The sequence below is a fragment of the Castor canadensis genome, chromosome 12 (genome assembly GCF_047511655.1).
Source record: "Castor canadensis chromosome 12, mCasCan1.hap1v2, whole genome shotgun sequence".
In the NCBI taxonomy this organism is placed as follows: Eukaryota; Metazoa; Chordata; class Mammalia; order Rodentia; family Castoridae; genus Castor; species Castor canadensis.
The window spans coordinates 17989135-18015262 of NC_133397.1; positions in this window are offsets into that span (position 1 = coordinate 17989135).

The window sequence follows — 26128 nt, forward strand, 5'->3', positions numbered from 1 at the left end:
GTCTTTTGATGTCATCCTTGTCTCTATTCTGTTTCCTTTAACTTCCCTTTTTGTGTCCAGTCCTTACCACAGTAAATCTAGGAATTCCAGAACTCTGGGTAGGAAATGCATCCTGTGTCACAGAGGTCCCAATGAACACAGAACTTTAAATGTGCATTACTTTGCCTATGTCAGAGATCAGAAATCAGGCTTGATATTGTTATTTTCTTTGTTTCTGTTGGTACTGGGGCTTGAACCCGGTATTATGCTTAAGAGGCTCATTTATTTATCCCTACTTCCCTAGCTCTTTTTGCTTTAGTTACTTTTCAGGTACAATCCCGCCTTTTCTTCCTCTAGCGTCAGGCTCTAACTGCAATCCTCCTAATTTCACTTCTCCCTATGGCTAGCATTGCAGTCATGTTTGCCACCACACCCAGCTTACTAGTTGGGATGGGATCTTGCTCAGGCTTGCTTCGAACTATGATCCTGCAGATCTGTTCCCCCAAGGAACTGGAATTACAGGTGTGCTTCACCACAACTGGAGATACTTTGCTACTTTCTTTCTATGTCCAAATTTGAAATCAATTAAGAAAATAAATCAAAGAATTAGAGAGATAACTATTAATCTTCATAGTTAATCTTAATCTTAAATCTGAATTTGAGGATGTAGATTTTAATGGTCATTTACAAATTGGACATTCTAGTATTTTCCTTGAAGTCTAGACTTTGAGGCTACCCAGAGCATGGAGAGGATGGACATACAAACAAATGCTCTTATCTGGATTTTTTTCTGACTCACATAATCCTTAGGGGGGCTCCTAATGTGCCAATTTTTATAGTTGAATAAATTTGAAAGTAAATTATCTAATAGCTATGACTACTGCCTTTAAGAATCTCATATCCTAGTGGGGAGATATGATCAGCAAATGATTTAAAAATTACAATGGGTTGTACAAGATTAAAATTTAGAAAATTCTGCCTGAGTTTGAAGCTAGGTGTGAGAGATTAGCTAGCACTGACCATGAAATACAGGACTAGAAACACTTAGTACTCAGTCTGGTGCATGGAAGTTGCTTAATAAATGCTAGTCTTCCCTCTTATCAACACCTTGTTACACAAACTTGACAGGAATACCCACTGAAATTCTTATATTCAAGGTGAGGCAACTGCATCTCCAAGATTAAAGAAGAAAGTGATGAAAGTCACAGTAGACCTGACCTTTGACCACAGAGCCTGACTGTGTATGAATAAACATCATTTCAGTTCTTGCATATCAGGGTGTACCCCACTTCTTCTCAAAAAGGAAGGATCCCCCTAAAAGTCGGATCCAGCACTCATGCAGACAAGCATATAGAATATGATGGTGTCTGCCATCCATGACCCACTTGAGAAAAATAAGCCAATGGACCTGGCTAATCACGCTCCTTGGGGGAATTTAGGCATTTGTTCTATAACCAATTTAAGGATTTTGACTCCTTATAATGATTTTGATAGATGGGTGGGTGGGTGGATGGATGGATTGGTGGATGGATGGATTGGTGGATGGATGGATGGATAGATAGCTTGTGTTTGTGACAGCTCCAAGTGACATTCCAGTCATCACCTCCCTATTAAGGAACAATCAATTTATCCTGACACAAGTTAGGTTTAGAGTTTAATAATACATTTTCTAGAACTTAGACAAGGGACCTATCAGGCTAGTAATGGAAGCTGCACTTTCAGACCAGTTATTTGTGGCAAAGTGACTGCTCAATATATTTTGAAGCCCCTTGGTAATCCATTTAGTGCTTCTATGTTCTGTAGAGGCTATGTGAAATATCCCAGGAGACAAGGTGGCATTACAATAAGTTCCAAAACTGCACAGATCTACTTTTATTCATTTCATGTACTGGGATTATGCTAAGAGGTTATTTAAACTAAATGATTTAATGCTAAGTCTTGGATCCAGTGTGAGTCAATGTAGAGATTTTGTTTTTCTGTGTAGATCTATGGAAAGTAGGTAAAAGCAATCTACGATTTAGGCAAATTTGAGAGTCTTGATTGTCTTAAGGACTTTCTCAACAAGTGGATATGAAGTATCATAATACACATATGATATTTTGGGTAAGTAAATGAGAAGTGTTAGAGTATCTTAAAAAGAAGCCAGTGGTTTTATATATTTCTCTGCAATCTTGCTTAGCTATTGAGATCAAATCCTTCTTAATTCTATGAGATTCTATCTTCTCATTCATAAAATGAAAAGGTTTGTGTGGAAGGAAATAAAAGTTCTATGGGACAGCCAATTCATTATAAATTGTCTGTATGATATATAGCTTGGAAAATTGGATGAGTCCTAGAATGAATTAATATAAGTATATATTTCAAATTAAAAGAGGTAAGGTCTCTATAATCATAATCACATTTTAAGAAAAATATTTTTAACCTTTAGTATTCCAAACAAAAGGACAAGAAATAACAAATACATACAGTATGACATAAAATATCTTGATGGACCAGGAGGTTTTAAGACTATAAAGGGGAATATTTAGAGAGAACTGTAATAATTGTCTTGATATGTTCAAATTTGTCCTTTTCCCAAGGTGGGCAGACCAATAACTAAGGTGTGGAAAAGAGAAAGAATAAAAATTCAGATCTAAAAGACCTTTCTGGTAAGAGAATTGTGTGACTTTCCTTTTTGGGTAAAAAACATCAAAGAAAATCTTAATTCTGACACAGAATATTATGGCAATGGGTGAAAAGGTTTGACCTACTGAGCTGACCTCAACAACATGGCTTGAGTTAATTGTAGGGTTTCTCATCAGTATAGAATCAAAGTGGGGATAAACAGTGGCCTCTGTGCTGGGGCTTGTGGGCACAGTAGTGTGGAGTAGAGTAGTAGGGATGGAGTGGAGACAATAGGAACTGGCATGTGAGACGGTGATGGGTGAAGGTGGAGGTTGTCAGGTGTTGGAGTCTAAGGGGGTCAGGAGGACACCTGGGTAAGAGAGACACTGGCAGCAGCTGCTCAGTGTGAGTGTGAGTGTGGGGTGAAGAGCAGTACAGAAGAAAGAGATGGAAGTGGGGGATCGGTGAGTGGTGTCAGAGCCTAAAAGGGTGAGGACAACACCTGTGATGCATGAAGGTATATCAGGGCTAGGTGGATGATGAATGATCAGCATGGATCTAGCCCCAGCTCAGTGTAGGGTATAGGAGCACCATGGTGTCTCTTAAGGGAGCAGTCACCACCACTACCAGGTGGCAGCATAGAGCAAGGTATTGGAGCCCAGGAGGCGTGGGAGGAGTTCTTTCATCAGAGTGTGGGATGAGGACGATGGCCCTAATAACAGAGTAACAGGATATTGGTTACATATTGGGGGATTTTTCAAATAAGTATACGTAGGATTATAGGAGTTAGTTTTTCACCATTGGGGAAAGGGAGAAATACTACAATTAATCCTGTAGTTTTGAGTTGTATTTGGAGTTTTGAGATGTGAATAGATTGTTTTCAATATAATATAAACATTTACTTATACACTTCTCTTACCAATGAGAAGAGCTGGTGGCAGTCATATCCCTACAATAAACACACCTAGAACTTAGGTCTTTCTATCTAACTACCATTCTCCAATAACAGAAGCCATAGTTTCTTAAAGAAATTATTCCTGAGAAAAGAAAAGAACAAAAGGAACTTGAAGTTGGATCTCTTTTTGTGCTCAAAAATAAGCAGGTATTCCATGAATAATGAGAACATATACAAAGGACATAGGAGCCAGCTTGAAGGAGCTCCTCTGGTCAAAGCTGGAGAACGATTTGTGTACCAAAGTAAATATGAAGAGGGTAGGGAGAGGTGGGAGGGGGCACAAACAATGTATACACATGTAAGTAAAATGATAAAATAAAAAAGAGAAAAGAAAAAAGCAAAGTAAATATGAAGAAAAAAGGTTACTTTTTGGATGAGACCATCCTGATACAAAACTGCATGGAGAGCAGAGGAAGCTTTTCCTCACTGTGGAATGCCAAATGTTAAATGTTGGATGGATAGAGTTTGAAAGTCACCGTATAATAACCATCACAGCATTCATCAATTCTGCCAGGAAAGAACAAAGGGCATCAAAACTATGAGTAAAAGTGTCATGAGGCAAGTGATAGCCTCCAAATTCCTTTCCTGTAAGTATTTCTTGATTACAAAGAGAAGAAGAGCAATTTTAAAGTGGAAATATCTGGAATATATCACTTTAGTAAAAGATCATTGTTAATATTACCAGTAACAAGGACATTGAAATCATATGCCATCTGATGAAATGCAATAGGAAAAATATGTCATCTTGTGTGTGAATTTAATAGTGATGAAACTTCAGACCAACCCACACTGAAAGACAATCTGCAGAGTAACTGGCCTGTGATTTTCAAGGGTTTCAAGATCATGTTTCAGACTGAAGGACACTAAGTAGACAGGAAAAAGAAATGCAATCCAGGATCACAGATTATGTTTTTGCTATAAAGGACATTACAGTGACAATTGACAAAGCTCCAATAGTGTCAGATGATTAGGTATTGCTAACAACTCAATGTTAGCTTCCTAATTTTGATGGTTGCACTGTTGTAGAGAAAGTCCTCAATCATACAAAATATACATAAAGTATTCCAAGAATCTTTATATTAGTGATTTACCCTCAAATGGTCCAGTGTGTGCAGCATGGTGAGGTGGAAGTAGTGCTTTTAATAGTCTTGGAACTATTTTGCACATTTGAAATTATTTCAAAATTAAGAAGTAGATATTTATGAACCCACTATAGACCAATTGAATAAATTGAATTTGTGGAAGTGAGACCCAAGTATCTAGATGTCAAAAGGATCCATGTAATTTATTGTCAGCTTTGGAAATAACTGGACAAGGTCAGCACTTTTCAACCTTTGTGTCCATACAGGACACCCAGGCATCTTGTTAAAATCCAGATTCTGCTCTGGTAGTTTTGAAGTGGGATCTGCTTTTCTGTGCTTCTAACAGGCTGATGGTTGATGCCAATGCTGTTGATCTGCAGACTTGAACTTGAGGGAAGAATTAGAAGGTCTTTGAGAGCACATCACCTTGGACCATCTGTGAGAAAAGGACCTCTCTTCTTACCCTCATTGAAATTGTGGCAATGGAATTCATTAATTTGAATGTACCTTCATGAGCAGAGTACAAAATTAACTGATGATGGACTTTATATTAGTGGATGCACAGTTTAAGAAAAGAAGGGTCTCATCCATAAAGAAGTTTTCGTCAGGCTCTTAGCATGTTTCAGAAAGTAATGTTGACAGACATTCTTTTGCCAACATGGCTAAAATCTAAGCAATGATGCTTTATCAGATTTCTAGAGAGGCAGAGGCAAAGAAAAAGTGAAAAATTCTTTGGAATAATATCCCACCATTTCTTAAATGACCATTTTCATGGAGGCAAAATTAAATTAACAAAAACCCCTCAAAACATTGAAGGAGGAAGGGACACCTAGAAATCAGTAATGAATCTCAGTTCTTCCTTATACCTATGTCAAATCCTAACGGACCTATTCTTTTATTGTCATTGCATGAATAACTATCAATGAGTGCCAAGCTTCTGCCTGGCGGTAGCCCAGCTCTGCAGTAGGCTTAATTCATGTCAAGTTGGACTACCTCTGGTAAGTAGGTTTTAAACTCACATAATGTGTATAAATATATATGCATATATGTATGTGTATACTTTTTCTACATATACACATATCCATATATTAACATACAGTTGTGTTTGTATATATTTTATGGATTTACTTTAATGTCAACCCAATGTATCAATCTTTTTGCACACTCATAATTAAGTTTTGAGGGCTACATAGACAGATAGATTGATGGAGTATTTCATTCCATAAACATGTTACATTTAGTTCATGGGCCATTAATTTGTTTTTAGTGTTTTGCTATAATAAGCACCTTTTTAGCAACTTCCTCTTCCAAGTGCAAGATTCTCTGGAACATGTAACTAGAAGCCACATGTTTGGGTTATAGGGTATGTACATTGTGAAATTTGGAGAATGTAAATGTCCATCCAAAGTGGTTTTACTAATTTCTACTCCCCCCAGCCACATAGGGAATCGCTATATCTCCACATCTTTTCCAACCCCTGTTAATTGATGATTGGGAGTATAAAGTTCTTGGAGTAGTATGGGATACTTAACACATACTTACCTTCAATTTCTTCAGCTACAATAACAGCTGTTATTGCTATTGATACACTATTATTAATATTCACTTATGTTCCAGCTTAGATTGGGTGCTCAATAAATCTTTTTTCGGATGAATGTCAATCCTCAGGGTCATTGTATGAGGTAACATTTTGAGGGTAAGGAGCCTCTGAGAGGACACTGACTTGTCCCAGTTTCCCAGTGATGGAGCCATGACAGCGACTTGGCCCTATACGACTCCAGTGTGAGTACAATTTCCATTATGTTCTACCCACCAACATTTCAAGCAGCACTGATTTTTTTATTATTTTATCCTCTGTTAAAAATCTGAAATATTAAAATCTCTATATAAAAAAGAGAAGTCTCCAATGATTCTGTTCCATAGGATGGTTATTGGCCACATGGCCATATTTAAAGTCAGCTGGTAGACATGCCCTGCCCCTCCCTTGCCTAGCCATGGTGTCCTGATGACTACCATCTCCCAGAAAGAGCCCTGGGGACTCACAGCCTCAGAGTGTGAAAGCAGAGGTCTGCATCTGAAGCCTGGGCCCAAACCCTCACCTCCCCCAGGCTGTCCAGGGGCGCATTTCTCTTCCTACCTGCTCTGTGAGCCGTGCTTGCTACAGCAGCCTCCCTGGGGCAGGCACTGCTTCATCTGACAGGCCATAATTTGGGTCATTACACTCTCCCATGGGCAGTAATGACATTTTTTCTTTTCTAGACACATCCGCTGTGCAGTTGCCTCATGGGAGGGAGAGTTGATTACACCACCTCCTTGGCTGTCCCTGAGCAGGCCTGTGGGCACATAGCTAGCTTCCAGGGGCTAGAGGCAGCTGCCTGAGCTGGTCCAGCTGCCCTTTCAGTGGCTCTTATCTTCTCTGCTCTCCAAAGGGTCACACTCTGCAAGGCTCTGACTTGGGAATAGTGTGAGAATTGGCAAGGGCCACAGGGAAAGTAAGTGTCTTGCTCAAAAATAACTCTAGGCTTTACCCAAAATTAACAAGTTCAGGGAAAGCTGAAGAGCAGAGAAGCACCTGCCTTAGAGGGAATTATTACAGTCACTTGGCTTAGGCCAGGTTTCTTCAAGATCTACATTTGGATGAACAATGGAGGAAGAAGGAAGTCTTCGGGGGAAGCATCAGTTTGGGAGAGCTGGAGCAGAGGGGAAGGCAGAGGAGGCCCTGCTCTTTCTCTTGTGCCAGAAAGTCACAGACAGGGAGGCAGGCTGGTGACAGATACATATAATTCTGGCTTTACCTTTGAATGTTGTCAAATTGTCAGCTTTCCCCAAAGCGGCTCTTAGAGAGATGGTGTGGTTGGATGGATTAAACACACTGACCTTGAGGTCAGATGTAATGGGATCCAGTGGTATTGTGCCAATTACTTCCTTAGGAATGCTGGCAAGATGTCATACACTTTAAGCCATTTCCTTATTTGTCAAATGAGGGAATATTCTCAGAGTCTTCAGGTCCTTCAAATTTTAGTGTTTTGTGACTTTAAGGAGGAGCCATATTTCTATAAAACTGTCAGACAGGGTGCCTACTGCCTGTGGCTGACATGTCTGTCTTGTGGGCCCAGGAGCTCTGAACTGCAGATCACTCCAGATTCTACTTGCCTCAATTTAAGCTCTTCCCCATGGCCCTGGCTATGGGAGTGTCATTGTCAGTTCAGGCTGCTATGACCAGTTTCATAAACTAGGTGGCTTATAAATAACAAATTTTATTTCTCACAGTTCAAGAGGCTGGTACTCTGAGATCAAGGTGCCATTGCTGGGTTCTCATGAGGACCATCTTCCCAGTTATAAATTTCTGTCTTCCTGTTCTGTTTTCACATGACAGAAAGAGGGTAAGAGAGTTTTCTGGGGTCCCTTTTATATGGGTGCTAACCCCATCCATGGGGGTTTCACCTCATCACTTATAACCTCCCAGAATCCCCATCTCCTTCACCTTAGGGGTTAATATTTAATGTATGCATTTGGAGAGACACAGACATTCAGTCCATTGTGGAAATGACACCTCTGTGAGCACTAGGGACTCAGTTATTAGCAAAGCTGATTTATAACTCCTATCTCTTTTGCAAACTGCCAACAACTTACATTTTACCAGTAATTTAATTAATGAGTTATTTGTTTGAATTACCTTATTGTTCAGAAGTCTCTGGCTAATTATTTCTTTAAAGTAATTTCCCTATAAGTGAGAAAAAAGGGTAAGGGTGATTTAAAATTGGTTAAATTCAGAAAGCACCTGACAAGGAGGCCTCAGATTTGGGACTGGCCCCATGTGACCATCTCTCTTTCTTTTCATTAACATGTAGTGTCTAAAATGAATGCTGTTAGCAGGAACTGGTTTATTATTCTCTAGAAATATGATCTTTGACATTTTTCTGTTTTATTGGCTGGAGTCACAGTATCTGTTAGAAATAGGAGCAATCATAGTAGGTCATTAAATTCCTGTTAAGCAAATAAAGATGTTAGAAGTCTGAGAAGACATTGGATGGCTTCGTGCAGCTCTTTCAGGGTTCTACATGCAGAAATTTCAGTAATTGCAACTTTGAGATGGGGGATGCATTCCTAATCCTTGGGTTCATTGGTAAAGGCACATAGAATCAAGTGTCCATACAATGCTGCCCTGATGGTTAGAGATAGAGAAAAATATTCTGCTTTACCTGAAGTTTAAACAAGCTCATATTAACTACAGGGGCTGATTCTCTGCCTTCTGTTTCTACACCAAGGTGAGCCAGGGCTGAAGACTCTGTAGCTGGCATGTGCCAAAACATATATCTCTTGAAGACGTCTCCCAATATAGAAATCCCACTGGCTGGGGTACTGACACATGATTTGCTGAAATTGTAAAGAATCAAGAAACTCACAACTTACTTCCAAGTGCCAAATATGCCATTCAGCATTGCTAAATAGCCATAGGTATTAGGAGGCCACTTGTTAGGAAGGGTTGAGAGCTACCTTCTTATAATTCCCACTCATGCTCTTTAGAGACATTACAGGTCTTCATGGTTACTCTTCTGATAACTGAAGAGTTATTACTTTTCCACATCCTTTATCACCCCAGTCCCAGTCTTTCCTTTTCAAAGTTGATCTTTAAGATTTTGGTTTCAAATCTTCCACCATTCTGTGTGGAAGATTACTCCCTTGAGTAATCTCCCATTTTGTACTGAGGTATCCTGTAAGTATGTCATAATTCTGTCTGTAGAGTACAATAATCAATACCTGACCAGTTAGCCAGACCCACCTTGAAGGGAGCCTTTCATGCCAGGAAATTGTAAAATGAGGAAGAACTCTGCAGTAGGTAGCTGGTGGGTGGTTCCTTGTATGCGTAGAGCATATGACTGAATGCCTCAGGGAAAAGAGGCAGCTCTGGGGCCTCTGGTGGTCAGGGTGTCAAACACACACACACACACACACACACACACACACACACACACCCCTTATTTGGGATAGGTTTGGTGGTAAACACTGAACTTGGTCTCTTCTTGTACCCTTTCTCTGGTATGATACCTATAGAAATTGTTCATCTGCTCTTCCAGGGACATTTAGATGGCAGAAGATGGTATTTTACTTCTATCTGCAGGTGTGCTATAGGAGGCTATTCTGCTCTTTGGTTCTTATTTTCTCTGATTTCAGAAGCTACAAGTTTGTTATCCTCAACAACTATATCCTAGAGGACAAGGACTTTACCTTCTCCAGGTTTGATTTTGTCCTAAGCTCTCATACAATCCTCAGTGTGACTTAGGAGGAATCATTTGTCCCTGTTAAGTGAAAAAAGTTGGTGGGATCACAATCTCTTTTTCTTTAATGGGAAAGATTTTCCCTGCCAGACAATGAGGCAGAGCCTTGTGCACCAAAGGTTGGCATTAGCCACGGCTGGCTGAACCATTAGGCTTGTCTGCAGTGATTGTGTCACTGGGGAGAAGCACGCAGATGGTGACTTGATCCCTACTCACCCCTGGAGTCAGCCATTTATGGATGGGGATTTGGCATTCCAGGATATCTATTTACTACTACTGAAATTGCACCAGGGTTAGATAAGGGCAACCTGTCAAGATCTCTGCAATAGGATTAGGAATCCCAAGCTCTAGTCTTAGTCCTAAACTCTGCATGAGTTTAGGGTAATTTACCTGACCACCTGGACTCGGTTTCCTCATCATGGCATAAGAATAGGGTCTAACTTCTCTTTCTGGTCACTAGTTTTCCCTTAGAGAAGTTTTATGCTTTTTATATCTCTTTGGTGTTGGGAATGCACTTGAGTGGACACTGGATTGTTCCATTCAGAACAAAGTTGAAGAACTTACTCTCTTGTATGTTGGGAATTCTGCTGGCTGTTATCCCCCTCCCCAACTATTAGCTATCTTTAGGTATCACTTTTGGCTGAAAAAGGCTCCTTTACTGAGGTTATCATCTCCCTTTCTGAAGACTAACTTCATCTAGTGTTTTAACCCAAAGTTTGGATAAATTGGCTAGGGAAATGATGAAGGTGTCAGGGGACTAAAGAGATTATGACCAAATCTAAAAGGGTATGAACTGTAGGAACCAGAAGGGTTACATACAGGGGTACACTGCTGAGGGTACTGAGCCAAGGGGGATGGAACATATAGTTTGATGAGGGAGGATTTATTGCTATGGAATCCCTCTTCTATGACACCACCTTAACAACCTGGTAAGGCCCCTAGGAGCTAGCTGGCATGTTATAATGGGTCTTAGAAGCATGGAGAAAGTTATGGTTTAAATCATGTAAGGTAGAAATTGTTACTGGATTTCTTATGGCAGATGGTTGATCAAAAGGCTCAGAAAAGTGAGCATGTTAGAATAAAATGCACTATGTAGTCTGGAAACTCACCAGCTAGCTTCATTTAGTGGGAGATCCCAGAAGATTCTTTGTTTCTCAAAGCAATAAGAGGTGTACTAGAAATAAGCATCAGCATCTCCCAGAACTCATCAGTGGCTGTCTCTAAAGACTAGAGCTGTCAGTTGGAGTATTTAGAGAACTAATAGCAATAAGATCCCCAAATAATAAAGGCTGGGTGGAAAATAGGTAAAACTATGTTAATGAGGTAAGGTCAGAGTGGCAAATTGATGCTGTGTCCCAATTAGGTAGATACATGAGTCTGTGAACTGAAAGATAAAAGGAAGAATGGCCCATCTCATCATCAATCCCAGATGTCTATGTGGGGGAATTAGTGCTTCCTGCTCCCACAACTCTGGCCTCTGTAGGTTTAAAAATTAGGTCTGAATTTCTAAAGGTGGCATACTTGTACCAGTGGACTTAACAAGAGTTCCATAAATACTGAGCTTCATGCTACTAACCATTTTGAGCTCCTTGTGCTAAGATACCAACAGGTAAGAAAGGAGGGAAACAGACCATGGTAAATTAGATAGGGATACTGTTACATAATGGGGACAGGTAAAATAGGTTTTGCCTTTGGATCTTTCTTGGCACTCCTTTGCCTATATTTCATAGTAAATGGACAAGTGTGGCAGCCATGGACTGATAAAAGGACCAGAGGTGACCAGAGGTTGAGGAGGGTCTAGGTCATGCCAGCTAGACAGCAGAAATGCTAGTGGAGGTTGAGAGGAAGTGATGATAGGAAGCAGGGATGGAGATGATTAGTATCCTGTAGTGTCTTGAGACAAGCTGCCCAAATAGAAGATGTAAATTGTTCCAGCATGACTCCTTTTAGGATTTTAACCCAGGAGAAAGTTTCCCATAAATAGTAGTGGGGTTGATCTCAGAACTTCTCTGATGGGACTGTGGATGGCTCAAGTGTGGACAAGGATCAAGCTTTCCAGATCTTTCCTTCCAGGGAAGCATATAGTTTATAGCTCTCCACTGTCAACCCTTACTTGTCCTCTACTCTGGAGTTACCTTCCTACAGACAGTCTTTCCCTAAGGACTGTCACTACACAGGCATAAAAGGCAGCCACCCTCACCCCATGGAGCACAATTCCGAAAGTGTATTACATCTTCAGATTTCCCTATGGGTTCAGGTGAGATACTTGTGATTGCATTGCTGCTCAAACTTCTCTCTTCCCCTATATCTGCTTCCTTCTGTTCCCTGAGGAAAGATATTTCCTGTATATCTTGTTCCATCTTGGAGTCTATTCCTGCCTACCTTGACCTGCACAGCATTTTAAGTGTTGAGCCATGTATGGTGGCTCATACCTGTAAGCTCAGCTACTTGGGAGACAGAGATTGGGAGGACTGTAGTTTGAAGCCAGATCAGGCAGAAAGTTAGCAAGACTCCATCTCAATAAGAAAGCTGGGCATGGTGACATTTGCCTATAGTTTTAGCTACATGGGACATTGTAGGTTAGGGGGATTACTGTTCATTTGAAGCCTGCCTTGGGGAAAAACACAAGACTCTATCTGAAAAATAACTGAAGCAAAAAAAGGGCAGAGGCATGGCTCGATTAATAGAGTGCATGATGAGGAAGTGTGAGGCCCTGAGTTCAAACCCCAGTATCACCAACAGTAAAAAATTATTGAGTCCAATTCAAGAATTGCTATCATAATGATGATTGTGTACATAGTAGTGCTCAATAATATATGTTGAATGCAACACAGAATGCCCAGAATATTTTTATCTGCTCATTGCTGCAATCTCTTCAAAGGAGTATTTATTTAGGTTGTTGAGCTCTAATATTAACAAGAGTGATATATATTCTGTCTGTTAGAAAGAGTAAAAACTTCCTTCTTTAAGAAAGAGCAGCAGGACACAGTGTATTTTTTAGTGGCGCTTCTTTGGCTTGAGCCATATTCTTTTGCATGGCAACCTTTGACTATGGGCTAATTCTGCACCTAATAAGTAACCTGGTGAGATGTCATATAAATTGTGTATATTTTTGAAATTTAACTGAGCCAATTCTGACTGCCATATACTAGGCTCTAGGTCAGCAAACTTTGTGATTCAAGATGCAGACAGTAAATATTTTGTGCTTCATGGGCCATCCATTCTCTGCTGCAGCTTCTCAACGCTGGGTGAAAGCTTGCAGAGATGATGTGAAAATGAATTGGAAGCTACTGTGTTCTAATAAGATGTAATTCATAAAAAATAGCTGCTATAGCCAATTTGGCCTGAAGGCCATATTTAGCCAATTTCTGCCCTATGTAATGCACAGAAGTTTTGATGAGATAGTCACTAGTCCTCTTTAATTAGTGGAATTAATGGCCCTCCATGTTAGGTCCCTGACACCATTCGTTGGCCAGTTATGTGTCTCATCCACTTGTTAGTCTTACCAGTCAACGAATATGTATTAGATATATTTCTCTGTGTATATGTTCTCAGCATGCAAAAATAAGCAAAAATGGTCCTTATCTTTCAGGGAAAATTAAGGAAGCAGAGGTGAGTCATGGTGGTATAGTTCTTTAGTATTACAAAGGATCCATGAAGACAGAGGACACTGCAGACCCAGAGAAAAGGGTGGCAGGTCCTCTTTCCAGACCCTGTAATGTATCTATAGGCACAGTGGACTCTGAGGTTAGTTGGCAAAGATATCTGTGCTAAAAGATCCACCTGGAAGGTCAAGCCAGGGCCAGAGTTTAATCCTAAACATAGTGGGAACAGTTGGAAACTTTTAATCCAAGGAGGAGTAGAGTGAGAGATTTGTATTTCATAGAGGTTCCTCTGAAAGCAGATAGCTGGATGATTGGATGAGATCAGCAGGTAACTCAAGCAAAACCAGAGTGTTTATTCCCTTCTGATGGTTCACACAACCTGCCTTCAAGCCACATTTATTACTTATTTTTTATCTCACTTTGCAATAGCATAACACCAAGAAACAGAGATGCCTTTTTCTTTCCCATTGTTCTTTCCCAGGTGTCTGGGAAAGGGCAATGGTGGGTGCTCAGTTTATATTTGCTGAATGAATACAGTTAATGAATGAACGTTTCCCTTTCATTGTGATAAGGAAGATGGTGATGTAATTACAGCTTCAGTTTCATCAAAGGCCTGGAAGCAGCAAACATTTTTAGTAAATTGATTCACAAACATTTCGGTGTTGGTGATGATCTAAAATGACATAGACTGTCACAAGCAACCATTCAAACTGAGAAACATTAGTGATCCCATAAAAGGTGGCTCCCAAGAACAGTCTGTCGAAAATGAGCTGAGAATCCAGAAGTCTATTTTTTTAAATCCCAAATCAGTAATTTATTATGTGAACTTGGCCATGCAACTTCTTATTATAGCTCCCTATGGAATGAGATTGACACTTACTTATCTTAGCATAGCTCAGAGGGACCAGCCTATAATAGGTTCTCAGTGAACTTGTTAAATGGCAACTAAAATAGGAGTTAGGAGATGACTCTTCTGACCTACAGACTTGAAAAGGCAAGACTTGGAGCGTGAATGGTAAAGCCTACAGAATAAGTCATCTCCTTCACCTTTAATGTCACAAATTATGGCCAGAGATTCCCCAGCTCCTCCTCTTCTTTTCATGTCTTCAGTCTTCAAGTTCTTGTGATGCAAATCCAAATACTAGGCAGAGAAATTCAGGCTTAACTCAGTGCTCCATCTACAAAGCCTGAGCCCTCCTGGAGAGAGGCAGCTGCTGAGATCTGGTGTTCCCTGCATGGAACTTGCTCCATATGGTGTCCTAGCCAAGCCTGCATTCTTCAGTCACTGCGGATAATCTCAAATCCCTGGGAGGCTCTAACTTTAGTGAGTTTAGGAGTCTGTTCATAAGCAGATCATTTGCCTCACATGTGCTACCCAGGCCCTGTCTTCAAAGCTTTCCTCTATCTGCTTGGGTGTCTGTCTTGGAACAATTTTTATATACAAAATTTGCAGTGAAGGTGACCTAAAAAGTCAAGGAAGGAGGGAGGAAAGGAGTATAGAGATAGATAGATAGATAGATAGATGGATAGATATAGATGAAAGATAGATGATAGATAGAAAGATAGATGTAGATGATAGATAGATAGATAGATGATAGGCAGAATCAGAAGTTTGCTCAAATTGGAAGTGACGAAAAGGACATGAACTTTTCTGTTTTCCCCCAATCTGTCCGATGATTGTGTTTGATCCATGTACAACTTGGGGACACATCTTGGGTCACACTTCAAATATCCAGGAGTAAGGAAAAACCACCTTTTTTTCTTTTATTGGTCATGGTGGCTAGAACACAGACTCTAGGCAGAGGAATGAGACATAGGAGGAGGGATGGCAAGAGGTGTGTTAGACCTTGTGCAAATTTTCTTTCATGTATTAGCAACATCAAACACTCACCAGATCCTGGATACTGGGGATCTAAAGTTGATTTATACAAGGTCTCAAACCAGAAGGAACTTATGCTATACCAGGGGGAAGGGGACCACAGTCAGTCATAAGACAATATGCCAGGGTATGCTGTCATAGCAGCTTTGATGAGGTGCTATGGGAGCACCAACTCTGTATGTGTTTTTTAGCCTGAGGTGAATTTGCACTGCGTATCTGGCAGCATAGTGGATTTATTGCTCCAGAAATCCATCTTGGGAGGAATAAAGAACTCCAGGAGAGTTCTGAGAGAGAGATGATGAGGAAAGGCTATGATGAGCTGGTCCTCAGTCATTGAGGGATAGTTCTGAGTACAGCCTGGTGTTGACACTGAAGGATGGGTATAAAAAAGAGGTATAAACTGGACTAGATGCTCCATTTACACATGTATGGATCTCCAGGGAGAAAGTAGCACAACTAGTGATCTAAGCAATGGTTCATGCCTGCAATCCTAGCTACTTGGGAGGATGAGATGGAGAGGATCGTAGTTTGAGGTAAGCTCAAGCAAATAGTTCATGAGATGCCATTGCCAAAATAACCAAAACAAAATGCACTCAAAATGTATTCAAGTGGTAGAGCACCTGCTTAGCCCTGAGTTCAGACCACAGTATCACACACATAAAAAAGGCCAACTCTATGCATTCAGTACATAATAACATTATCATGGTAGGTTGAGATTAACCATTGTGGGAGTATTTACACCATGGAAATTGGTAAGTGTTATAAGTCAGGGCTATTTGGTCCTGTGGAGAACTGGTTATTAAAACATTCACCAGTATACTGTTAATAGAATGCAGCCAAGAGGCTGAAAGAGAGGAAGAAGTTGTATCTTATCTCCCAAGCCATTCCAGACCATATAGGCTATACAGTTAGAGTGAAGAAGCCCCATGTGAGGATTCTCAAAGTGTGTATTACCAAAGATCAGTTTTGCATACTTTATTTGCCTCTTGGAGTTTATAATGCAGACCAGCATATTTAAGGCTGTGAGAAGTTTGCATAAAGAAAACTGCTTAATTTTGTTTAATTTAGAGCAGTGCTTCTCAGGCTTTAATGTGTATTTCATTCACTTGGGGATTTTGTTAAAATTTAGGTCTGGGTGGGGCCTAAGTCTCTTCATGTTTGAGAAGCTATCAACTGATAATGATATTGCTGGATGAGAAGCATCATGGCCTTCAGCACTTTAGATTTTTTATGGGAATATATTAATTATACAAAGGGGTCTTATTATGATATGTCCATACATCCGTAAGTGCTTTGATCAAATTCATCCCCTCTATTATTGTTTCTTATCCCTCCTTCTCAACCCCCCATGTTTGCAACAATTTTAATGACTATCATTATTCTATTTTCATATATAGATGTAAAGTATTTCAGTCATATTCAACCCCCAGTACTCTAACTTTTTGCCTTAAAAAAATTGGTCTATTCCCCCTCACAGTCCCCCTTTTACATTCATGTCATAATTTAGCACTTTCTTTTTTTAATGTATGCAATGCAAGTTGGCATTCTGCAGAACTCTTACACTAATAGTTCATTAGGGAAATATCGCATTATGGAACATGTACATGTAGGTATTTGGGGTAGGGAACTCCTGATGGGGATTATAGTGTCACCAGAGGAGACTGGAGGCTGTGGGTTTCACGGGAACAATAAATGGCTCTGGAGAAAACCACAGTTTTCAGAGACAAAATCAGTAAAAATTGGTGGAAAATACTCCCCAGGAGAGTTGTGAAGATGGAGCTCCCATTGGGAGCTGACTTATCCCAGGGAATATGTGAGGTACTGTGAGACACATGGTGTGGTTGGTGTATGCACAAAAAAAGTTAGACATTACTATGAATATGACATTGGTGAGGATTGGCCAAAATGAATAAATTCTTTCAGAAAGAAATGGGGATAGTTTCTCAGAAGAGATGATAAGTTCTGTCCTGAAAGATCAGTAGAAATCCACTAAGCCAAGGTCAAAAGTGAACTTTGGTAGGAGAAGGCCAGGAAGAGGAGGTGTATACAGGACAGGGAAGTTATTTCCATTTAAAGGATCAGAGAAGGTAAGGGCATGCTGGTGTTGCTCCAGCTGGGTGGGTCTATGTCTTTTGTACAAGGTGTCTCCTACTTAGTGCCTGACTTGATTGAAATTTGAGGGAGGGGTTGTCTAGAGCATGGAGGAGAGGGCTTGCATACTCTACACAGAGGGAAAAGCTGAGGGGAGAACTGGGTAGGAAAGGCAGTAGAAAGAAAAGTTGATTCCTAAGGGAACAAATTTTTCAAAGGAAATCACCTGTAGAATCAGGGGACTGAGTTATATTTAAAGATTTAATGTCTTAGTTTTCCTTATTGCTATAGGAAAATTGTATTTGAAGGCAGACTCTGTAGTCTAATAAAAGTAGAGTCAGTAGAAAGATTTCCACTGGCTTCACATGAAATATGCTGTACAATAGACTTGACAAATCAGATAGTCTGGGATGGGCAGGAAGAAAGGAAAATCTGAGAAGTGGCAGGTATCCACACACCACTTACCACTTTCCTCATCTCTGTCAAAGTGCCCACTCCTCTTTCCTGAGGCCTCTATGCCCCCAAATAATGCTGTGGTTTGTGTATATATATGCTTATCTCCTGGCCACTGCTGAGAGCACTAAGGAAAGAAGCCTCACTTTATGAAATAAATAATAAAACAAATATTTATGTACCCCTATACTGTGGACTGAATGTGTTCTCCCAAAATTCTGATGTTGAAACCTAATCCTCAATGTGATGATATTAAAACATGAGGTTTTGGGGAGGTAATTAATTCATGAAAGCAGAGCTCTCACAAATAGGATTATTGTCCTTATAAGAGACCTCAGGGAGCTCCCTCACTCCCTCTGCCAGGTGAGGACATAGTGAGGAGATGATCATCTATGAATCAGGTAGCTGACTCTCATTAAACACTAAAATTATCTGTGCCTTGATCTTGGACTTCTGAACAATGAATGTCTGTTGTCTATAAGTGTGTAAGGATTTTGTTCCAGTCATCCCAATAGACTAAAACTATCTGCAGTATCAAAAATGTTATCTCCTCAACCTTCACCATCAACCTCACCAGGTAAGTATGACAACCTCAGACTTAATAGGAAAGGAAACTACGTTTCAGAAAGGATAAAAGACTTGTGAAGCTCTTACAGAGATGAGTTGTGGCTCCCAGAGCAGTGCTCATCTGCTGTATGATAGCTCTTCCTTATTCAGCTCTATATTCCCCACACAATAGGCCTTTCAAAACATTACTTAGTGAACAGTATTACTGTGTCTGTTCATCCTTCATCTAGAAAATGTTCTAGCATTTATACTTAATTGATGACTAGAGAAATACTGAAGAAAAAGCACAAACTCATTCTTTATAACGAATTTTACAGTTTGGTTTTTGCCAATTATCTATAGTTTTTACAATTACAATCCATTCTTTCAACAACTATTTCACTAGAGTTTCATTGATAGATATGGTCTCTGTCCACAGTCTAATAGCACTGAGGATCATATAACAAGCCTTGGGCACTGAGCTTAACATCTGTTTCCATTTCAAAGTCTCACCCATAATTTATCATCTGCCTCTCTGTCCATGTGAATTAAGGTCTGTGCTTATAGTTTCTAAATCTAGATAACCTTGACAGTGCAGGTGCCATTTGGGTTTTCCCATTTATCTATGGTCAGTTTTGTTTGACCTCTTTATGTTGATGAGCTTAATGTTGTAGATTTCAGGGCAAATGGATCACATCTATGGTGATAGCCCAATGTAGTATGGGCTTTTAATAATGAGCAGTAAAGAAGATAGGAAAGAAGCAAATATTATAGGGGTGAGTAGTCCGAGAGTAAACAGAAGGAAAGTGCAGGTGGCTCCCAGAACATGGAGGTGGAATAAACACCCTAATCCAGGCAGACTCAGGAACTCTTTACAGAAAAGGCTGTTTCTGTGTGAGACCTGGAGATATTTAGGGATGACCAGGCAGAGGCAGAAATGCACACCAAAACCCAGAAAGGGCAGAGAGGTATGAAAGTCAGTGGCTGGGGATGTCTGGCCTACAGAGTCTGATGGAAGGAATGTGCTGAGCTGCTGTATTTGATATGGAAAGCAGTGAAGAGTCACTGATGGTTTAGGCAGACGATTATTTTAGGAATATCACTCTGGCTGTAATTGGAAACTGGTTTGTAGTGAAAGCAATTCCAACAAACATGTGACTTGGTGGGAAGCTGTTGCCATTGTCTAGGTGAATGATGGTGACATTGAACTGAGTTTTGACAATGGAGATGTCAAGGAATGAATAGATTGAGAGACATATGATGGTTTTAGCAATGGAATTCATTGGTTAATTGGTTGTGGGGATTAAACATGGTCAAGGATGACTCACTGTTGGCTAATTTCTATCAAGAAGAAGTCAAGGATGTCATTCTCTGAGATGGGAAGCGCAGGTAGAGGAGGAGTTTTTTTTTTTTTTTTTTTTTTTAATCTTGTTTAGTTTGGGAGTGAGGAATGAGGAAAAGTTCATTTTCACATGAGTAGAGCCAACATAAAAGAGGTAGCTGGATATTTATGTCTGAGGCTTAAAGTAAAAAGAGAGAGCTTGAAGAAGAGCTCCAAGGATAGAGTATGGACATTTGTGGCACAGACCTAGGTAAATAAGCCTTTAAGGGGAACAGAAAAGGAGATGTCAGAAGGAGAGAAAGAAGTCCAGGGGAACACGGAGACATGAATGTTCAGGGGAGAGGGCATTTGACAAGGATAGATTTCTGAGTAATGTCAAGAGTGTCACCATCCCATGCACTGCTCCTTAACTTATGGTCTTTGGCTTTTTGTTTCTGCTCAGTTATGTGGCTGATGAAGATTATAAGGAGCACATCTTCAGAGTAACCTGTACATCCCTGGGGCAATGCCAGGGCCTGGAAGTAACTATGGTCAACATTTCAGAAAAATACCAGGGATGAAGCAAAATCTGAAAATAGATCATTTATTGTATTTATTCACTTGTTTACTTATTATCTAAATGTTTATTAAGCATGTATTGTATCCGAGAATGTGAGGTTGTAGTGATAAATGAAAGATAGTAGGCCCTGTCATTATGGGAGAAGATGAGGGTCTTGCTTCAAGTTTCTGGAGGTTACTAGAAATTAAATAATTTTATGAATTATAACTGTAGAAAACACTACAAAAGAGCAGTATCAGGTGCTATGTGAGTGGAACATGTTTAAAGTGATTTAGGAGACCAGGGAAGAATTCTATGAAGAAGAAACTTTGGATAATTAAGAATTAAGTGATGACTATTGAGTGAATGTTAACTTTTCAAAGAAGAGGAATCAGAATTTGGACAGAAGGAAGAGATTGAATGAAAATATCTGAAGCAAGAAAAAGGCTAGTATGTGAGCAATGATGGAATGTTCGGATTAGAGGGAGCTGAGCTGGAGAGATATAAGGTAAGCTATAACAGACAGAAAAGGCTGGACTTTGGAGAATTGGTTTGTCAAGAGGTTGATAATTTGAGAAGAATTTAAGCTGGTGAATGCTGTGATCAGACTTGGATGAAAAAATTCACTGTGGCTGCAGGATGAAGATTAGACTAAAAGTGAACATGCATGGATGCAGAGAACCCATTGGTGGATGGGCTTTGAGCACCTCAAGTGCATCATTTTTACTTAGCATCTACTGATGACAGCAACTATTGGGTGAGCTGTGGATTGGATGGGGAAGGGGGAAGAAGTAGATGTTCCTGAAGAGCTTGAATCTTTTTGAGAAGATGTTGTAATAAACTTCTAGAAAGAAAAGGCACCAGCTACAGTGTGATGAGTCAGAGGGTTCCAGCCAGGTGGAGCCAGTATAGACTGGGGGAGGAAAGAGAAGACTTAATAAGTGATAATTGGAGAAGTGAGGTCCATGCTGAAGTTTGCAGAGGTGGACGGTGTGAATGATGGGGTTTCTAGTAGGCTTCATGGTCAGGCACAAGAAGAGTACTTTGTTATTTAGTATAGGACAGTGAAAGACACATCTTCTCTTGACCACAGGAGGTAGCTCCCCCTGCCACACAAAATTCTGGAGGTGTCAGGTTGGCTGATTTATTTATTTAGGAATGGATGTCCCCAGACGAAGTTTTCTCTTCTTTTTTGTCATTACTCAGCAGAGCAATCAGCTTCTCCAAACTCCTGATTTTAGGGTGGATCATGTTTCTTTTCTCCCTGGAAAAGGGCTATTTGCATGTTTTTATGAGTCTTATTACATAGCTTTATGACTTGTACATGTAATAATAGTGAGCCAGACGTTCATGGTATGTGTCTCTAGAGAAGTCATCGGTGGAACATAAAAATGTAAATCCATTTGGAAAGACACAGAGCAGTTATTGAAAGTGTAGCCTGCAGAACATGAGCCCCCTGTGATAGATTAGCAAAGGCCCAGCGACACCCGTTCTCAGCTCAGACGGATTCTGCAGACCATCTGGAAACAGATGACGCTTAATAATGCAGAATAATAAAATCAGATCGGTTCCCATTTACAAATGAAATAAATTGGGGAATGAGTGATTACATTGATCTAAAAAAGAATGGAAATATTTTCTCTAAATTTGGGGCAGAACTGGGGGTTAAAGAATGGGGAGAAGATGATCAAAGATTCTAGGGCTCATTTCGTGAATTCCAGGCAAAGCTAGATATTGGAAAATAAGAAAGCTTAGATTCTAGGTGGTTGATTGTCTTTACAAAATTGACCCATCGAAACCCTCTATGAATGACTGTAGTTTCTCTGACAAACAGATATCAATATCTAAAAATGCTTCCTGAAATTTCTTTCCACAAAGCAATAAGACAGTTTCAGACCAATAACAGTGTGCTAAATGGTATTCTCTGTTCTGTCACTTCTGCAGCTGTAACCAAAGAAATGAAAAGGTAAGAAAGATGAAACAAAAACCAAGGGTCATCTGCTGTAACACAGTGGGATGCTTTATTCTGATAGGGCAAAGTTGGGGCAGCTTTATAGTTTGCTCATTTCATCAGCTTCTCCTCCTAAAATCTTACAGGTTTTTCATGAGCAATTAGGACCATTATTTGTCTATTAAACAGGGAATCAAGAATCTGAAAGTTTATGTCACATATAACTGAGAGGCAATTGAGCTTGTAGGACTGTGGCTGAGAAGTTGAACAGAACAGAGTTTGGGAGTCCCCCATGAGAACTGCTATAGTTCTGGTGCTGGATGAGCTTTTGGGTTTGCTGTTCACATGGAGTTGCTGTGATAACTCCACAAAAAGACCCAGTTGAGCATCCTGTGCTGGATTAGTGGCTTTCCTAGAGTCAGCTTATTGTAATAAGAAGATATTTTTTTCAGACACTCTAGAAATAGGTGTACCTGATACTGCAGCTCATTCCTCTCCTTCTTATATTAAATTTACCACCATTTCTCTTTCTTAAGGATTAGTGAAATATCTAATAAGATCATATTGGCATGGCCTCAACTTAGGTCAACTCCTTAGGACCATCCTAGCTACTGAACTCCTGAGGAAACTTTTAGTCAATCTTCTTTCTTCATTCCCTCCCACATGTACACCCTGGCAGCATAACATCTGGTCATGTTACCAAGCTGCACATTCTTACATCAGGATGATCTGCCATTGCTGGCTTCTGAGAGGTGTGGGAGAGTTTCCCTTGGTCAAGGGTCTATTGTTCTCAGAAGAGCACCAAATGGGGGCATTGTAGCACCTGTATCCTAGGACTTGTCCAGGGACAGAAGAAACAGGCTAGAGGAAGAAAGAATATAAAGCTTAGTAAAGAAAAGTAAAAGAAAGAGTTTTAGAAGTCAGAAATCCTAAATTAATCTAGTTGCAGTAAAATCAAGATGACAGCAGGCTTCGTTTCTGCTAGAAACTCTGGGGGAAGATTCTATTTCCTCAGCATTTATGGCTTCTAGAAGCCTTGACTTGTGGCTTTATACCTTCAAACCCTCAATATCCAGCCGATCCTTCTCATGCTGCCATCTCCCTGCCTTAGACCTAGTCTTGTATCTCTACCTTCCACTTACAAGGACTCCTGTGAGTGTGTCAGGCCCCCTCAACCCAAGATCATGTCTTTATTTTAAGGTCAGGGATTACCAATCTTAATTCTATCTGCAACCTTAATTCCCCTTTGCCATTTAACCTAATTTATTCAGAGGTTCTGGGGATTATGACAAGAATATATTCTGGGTAGAATTATTCTGCCTACCCCAGTGGTTCTAAGTTCTTTCAGACTTTACAGGTCATGGAATGGGAAAAAATAGGAACTTGAACCCTTGGAACTGATGTCATGCCTTTGGCCATTAGGTCTGGCACAGCTGTGTACTCAGTGTTGTTTGATCTCCCAAAGTGTTAAATAATACCTACACTGTTCAAAGCAGACCATCTCCTTCACTCAATTATTTACTGGATACCTTTATTAGAAGAACCAAAGCACCATCTTTATATCTTATTGGATCTCTCTCTTTCTCTTTCTCTCTTCTCCCCTCACCTTGGGCTAAAAACATCAAAAGTTTTGCTATTCACTATTGCTTTCTGGTCTGCTGTACAAAGGCCTGGTCCTACTGTACTAGGACTTTTCAAGACTTGCTTCTCTGAAATCCCCATTCCTTATATCAAATCTTTGTAGATTCTTCCAGAGCAATTGTATTGTTCCAGAGTACTAACTCTGTACTTAAAAGATCCCATACCCCCTATTTACAAAAACAGTCTAACTCATCAACCTATGCCAAAATGTCACTTATCGTTATACTATATTTTCAAATCTATTTTGCACCATGATCTTCAGTGCCATCCAGGTAATGCAGTCATACATAATTACCTAAATGCTTATCTGTCTTCTTTTTAGTTTGGGAGCTCCTCAAGGGAGGACTAGTGTCTTGCCCATCAATATTCTCCCTATGTCTAAAAAGAACACTCAGTAGATGCTCTGTAAATATTCAATGAAGCATCCACTACCTTCTACTACAGTTTGTGTTTCTGCCATCTTTTCAGAGGAGCTCAACAGTGGCGGCGTCTTCCAAGTGGGCAGCAAGGCTCAACTGTGATGGCAGCCAGTGGCTCTGTGTATCTTGACTATATCTGGCTGAGGCAGACTGAGTATATGTACCAATTACATCTTGTATTCTCTAAGCAAAGGGTCAAACCAGGGGCTGTCTAGGGAAAGATCAGAGGTGGAGAAGTGAAGATTGGAACTCAGTAGCCAATGATGTCGCCAAGACAAAGTATCATCAGCCAGCAGCTTTCAGCAACTGCCATTACTGTGAGTCACTGTCTCTTCTAGCCCACTGTTCTTTAGACCTTGTCCTCTTGAAATTTTCCTCTTTGGATAATTTTCTCTTCAAAGGCTCACAGGGAACAAATCCCTCAATGTCAGATAAGTCAACTATGGGTGAAGGCTGAGGTGTGTCTAGGGTATGGCAAGGGGTGGTTCCTGGACTTGGTGGAACACTTTGCCTATTAGTCTCACCATCTCCTGCTTATTCTGAAGTTCAGTTACAGTTCCAAGATAGAATAGTAGTTTCTTTTCTCTAAAACTATTCTCCTGTTGAATTAACTCATTTGACCTTTGCAGGGATCATAAGCAACTTTAAGTAATATTAACTCTTACTTTGACAATGTCACAGAATGGACTTTTATAATAATTAGTTTCAATTTCTTTTTTGCTACAGTTACAAAAAGACTCAAATTCATGTCTTGCTTACACTTTAAAAGACAATCTTAAGTTCATTATGCTTACACTAACTGTCTTAACATTTGCATTACTCCTGACCCAGCTTTAAAACACAGTACATATCTGCCTGATTTTTGTGGGGTCTTAAGATGGTTCTATGAATATGCAGATTAGGTCGTCTGTGACATATATTAATGAAACGACCTCTGACCAAAAGCACTTATAAAAAGTGTCACAGAAATGGCTTATTGAGTGGAGGGATAAGTGTCTGGGGAAGGACAGTGGTTCCTCTTCTTCTGAGGCACACTGCGAACATGTACCAATTACATTTTGTATTCCCTGAGCCCAGGGTCAAACCAGTGGCTGTGTCTAGGGAAAGATCAATGGTGGAGAAGTGAAGATTAGAACACAGGAGAGGATCATGTCTCCAAGACCATCAGCCAGCAGAATGCTTGTCAACCACTGCCCAGCATCACTCGTGTTGCTTCTAGTTTACACTCAGAAACAATATGGAAAAGGTCATTACAACAAAAGGACAGCATAAACAGCCGACAACTCTCCAGTAAGAAAGGCTTGGACTGAAATATGGGCTATAAATCTTGGGCTTTGAAGATGAAGAGGTAGAGTTTACAGATCCATGCGCTGCCCCACATTTTTCTTCTCCTTGAAATGCTAACAAATATTGAGCTTGGCTGCTGGTTTACAGTGTGTGCAGGGTCACGCAGGTGTTCTGGGCACTCTGTCCTTACTGTGTCTTTCATCAAAGGACCAGAGCCAAGATTTGCCTGTTTTGGTAAACAGCAGCAAATGTCCAGATTTTTAACCACAGACTAGAATTCCACTCAAACTTTTCTAAGTTTGACCTCACACTGCTCAAAGTCCCCACCTCCCTTCCCAGCTAATGGAAGTAGACCCCTACACTTCTGCTGGCAAGAAGGAGGGCAATTATACCTTTAGGATCACCTTGATCACTCTATTACCTTTCTCCTGAGCTCTGAAGGTCAGACCAACTTCTTCAAATAATCCTTCTGAGTTA